This window comes from Monopterus albus, unplaced genomic scaffold (assembly GCF_001952655.1).
Source record: "Monopterus albus unplaced genomic scaffold, M_albus_1.0 scaffold397.1, whole genome shotgun sequence".
In the NCBI taxonomy this organism is placed as follows: Eukaryota; Metazoa; Chordata; class Actinopteri; order Synbranchiformes; family Synbranchidae; genus Monopterus; species Monopterus albus.
Genome location: NW_018128277.1, coordinates 264,409 through 268,540, shown reverse-complemented (window position 1 = coordinate 268,540; position 4,132 = coordinate 264,409).

The following is a 4,132-nucleotide window of genomic DNA, read 5'->3' as shown; positions in this document are numbered from 1 at the left end:
GAGCCAACCAGGCTCGAAAGGACTCCTTCTTCAGCTTGACGGCATCCCTTACTTCCGGTGTCTACCACCGGGTTCGGGGATTGCCACCACGACAGGCACCGGAGACCTTACGGCCACAGCTCCGAACGGCCGCATCGACAATGGAGGTGGAGAATATGGTCCACTCGGACTCAATATCTCCAGCCTCCCCCGGGATCTGGTCAAAGCTCTGCCGGAGGCGGGAGTTGAAGATCTCTCTGACAGGGGATTCTGCTAAACGTTCCCAACAGACCCTCACAATACATTTGGGTCTACCGAGTCTGTCCAGCTTCCTCCCCCGCCATCGGATCCAGCTCACCACATTTATTAAAAATCAAAAACAAATCTTTCATTTCCTGAAGTCTCTGTGGCTCCATGCTGTTGCTTCCTCTCTGACATGTGACTGGAGTCCACCTGACTGGGCTGAGTGTAGAAACACACACACACCTGTGTCCCACAGTTTGCGCTTCATGTCGGGACAAAACAAGAGCTGGAGTCCAGGAGCTCTCTGTGGAGAGGCCCAGATCAGAACCAGGGGACTAAACCACATGCAGATCTCTGAGCATTCCCAGGAACTCAGTGGCCTCAGACTGGAACTAGCAGGACTCTTCCTGGAGTTGGCATCAGAGCAAACTGGGTGATAGTTGGTGACAGATTAATAAACACTTATAGCGGCATTATAAATCATTACCCAAGACTAGTTGATAAGAAACAGCAGAGTTAAAGTTGTTAACACCTCAGAAATCCAGCAGGTGTAGTGTCATCACTCTTCCCTTGAAACGGCAGCTTGACACGAGACAGGGTCCTGTGAGGAAGACCAGGAGGCTGAACACTGCTGAAGCAGGTAAGTTGGACCTGTTATGAGATGTTTTGTTGTTGTTGGCTTTTAGTAATTTGTATTTTCCTGGTTTGGCCACCAGGGGGCAGCTGACAGCAACCAGCTTTAAAGCGAGACGAGTTGAAGGCACAGCCTTTTCCCAGTCTGGACCACATCAGACCAGGTCTGCATAAAAACATGCAGATCTGTAGGACCTCTACTAGATCAACTAGGAGACTCTAGTGGCCACATTGTCATTTCCAGAATTGTGAAACCTTTGTTCTACTTGGAAAAAAAACAGGAGGAGCTGCCGCTGCTGAGCATGTTAGACCAGGTCCACCTACAAGAAAACCTAGATGTAGATCTGTTTACCCTAGATTAACAAGCAGACCCTAGACCACGTTAGACCAGGTCCACCTGAAAGAAAACCTAGATGTAGATCTGTTTACCCTAGATTAACAAGCAGACCCTAGACCACGTTAGACCAGGTCCACCTGAAAGAAAACCTAGATGTAGATCTGTTTACCCTAGATTAACAAGCAGACCCTAGACCACGTTAGACCAGGTCCACCTGAAAGAAAACCTAGATGTAGATCTGTTTACCCTAGATTAACAAGCAGACCCTAGACCACGTTAGACCAGGTCCACCTGAAAGAAAACCTAGATGTAGATCTGTTTACCCTAGATTAACAAGCAGACCCTAGACCACGTTAGACCAGGTCCACCTGAAAGAAAACCTAGATGTAGATCTGTTTACCCTAGATTAACAAGCAGACCCTAGACCACGTTAGACCAGGTCCACCTGAAAGAAAACCTAGATGTAGATCTGTTTACCCTAGATTAACAAGCAGACCCTAGACCACGTTAGACCAGGTCCACCTGAAAGAAAACCTAGATGTAGATCTGTTTACCCTAGATTAACAAGCAGACCCTAGACCACGTTAGACCAGGTCCACCTGAAAGAAAACCTAGATGTAGATCTGTTTACCCTAGATTAACAAGCAGACCCTAGACCACGTTAGACCAGGTCCACCTGAAAGAAAACCTAGATGTAGATCTGTTTACCCTAGATTAACAAGCAGACCCTAGACCACGTTAGACCAGGTCCACCTGAAAGAAAACCTAGATGTAGATCTGTTTACCCTAGATTAACAAGCAGACCCTAGACCACGTTAGACCAGGTCCACCTGAAAGAAAACCTAGATGTAGATCTGTTTACCCTAGATTAACAAGCAGACCCTAGACCACGTTAGACCAGGTCCACCTGAAAGAAAACCTAGATGTAGATCTGTTTACCCTAGATTAACAAGCAGACCCTAGACCACGTTAGACCAGGTCCACCTGAAAGAAAACCTAGATGTAGATCTGTTTACCCTAGATTAACAAGCAGACCCTAGACCACGTTAGACCAGGTCCACCTGAAAGAAAACCTAGATGTAGATCTGTTTACCCTAGATTAACAAGCAGACCCTAGACCACGTTAGACCAGGTCCACCTGAAAGAAAACCTAGATGTAGATCTGTTTACCCTAGATTAACAAGCAGACCCTAGACCACGTTAGACCAGGTCCACCTGAAAGAAAACCTAGATGTAGATCTGTTTACCCTAGATTAACAAGCAGACCCTAGACCACGTTAGACCAGGTCCACCTGAAAGAAAACCTAGATGTAGATCTGTTTACCCTAGATTAACAAGCAGACCCTAGACCACGTTAGACCAGGTCCACCTGAAAGAAAACCTAGATGTAGATCTGTTTACCCTAGATTAACAAGCAGACCCTAGACCACGTTAGACCAGGTCCACCTGAAAGAAAACCTAGATGTAGATCTGTTTACCCTAGATTAACAAGCAGACCCTAGACCACGTTAGACCAGGTCCACCTGAAAGAAAACCTAGATGTAGATCTGTTTACCCTAGATTAACAAGCAGACCCTAGACCACGTTAGACCAGGTCCACCTGAAAGAAAACCTAGATGTAGATCTGTTTACCCTAGATTAACAAGCAGACCCTAGACCACGTTAGACCAGGTCCACCTGAAAGAAAACCTAGATGTAGATCTGTTTACCCTAGATTAACAAGCAGACCCTAGACCACGTTAGACCAGGTCCACCTGAAAGAAAAAATAAACACACCTTTTACAAGTTTCATTTAATCTGTTTGTATATGCAGCCGCCACACGCTCCTTTCATCACAGTAAACTCTATAAAAATCGACCAGTGCACGTTTTCCCCTCCTCCAGATGTATTGAAAGATGAATTCATGCATCGTTTGGATTTCCATGTACATTATGAGACAAACAGGAAACAGAGCGACATGTTTTCTCTGCTGACCACCGATGATCTCAGTGCAGCATCGGAGCCATTTTATTGTTTGACATCTTTGCTACTTATTCGTTTTCTGTGCCCGTCTCTTGGCCTCGTGTAGCGTTAGATCTGCTTACTAGGACACATCCCCTCTGTGACACGTTTGCCCCAGGGCTTCGATAAGATGTCACACAAATACGTCTTCATTAACAATTTCAGGTCTTAAAATCAAAGGCTTCAAATGTGCCACACAGTCCTGGTATACAAGTGTTGTTAGTATTTGGTTTATCAGATGTTTGTGTCATTTTGCCGGCCTTGTACATAGGGACAGAGGAGATTCATTACCTGGTGGTGATGATATTACAATAGAACTTTGCTGTAATTGTGATATAACATGAACAGGGTCATGTTTCCTGTTCATGTTAATTGATGCAACTTCAATGCAACACATTTACTTTCCAAACCTCCGACCCCACCGGGGTGTCCTGACTCCATCAGGTGGTGGCTTCTGTGTTGCAGTTTGATGAAAAACAACCTGCTGCAGAAATCTGAGAGGTAAAAGTACTCTGTTACTTCCTAGGAAGTGGCCAATTTCAACATATAAATACCTTAAAACTGTCCTCACGTACAGCACCAACTAAATGTAAATGCACCGTTGGTCAGACAAAAACGGCAAATCGAGTCGTTGGACTTTGGCTTCGTCAGATAATTGAGCACTTCTCACTGTTCTGACATTTTATTCACTAACAGTCGATCGGTAACTGTCAGATGTATTGATCATGGGAATCATCAGTGGTCGCAGCCTTACACCGCCGCAGTGATGGAGTAACTCGCCTGAGGTTTTCTGGCTGTTAATTACTTAGGCCGATCTAAAGCTGCAGCCCAGCCTTGGATGCCTTTGAGCCTGTTAAGTAAAGAAGTGCAGTGTCTCCCCTAGGTTTACAGCTTTGGAGACAGAAATGACATGCTGTCATGTAAATAAGATAAATAACT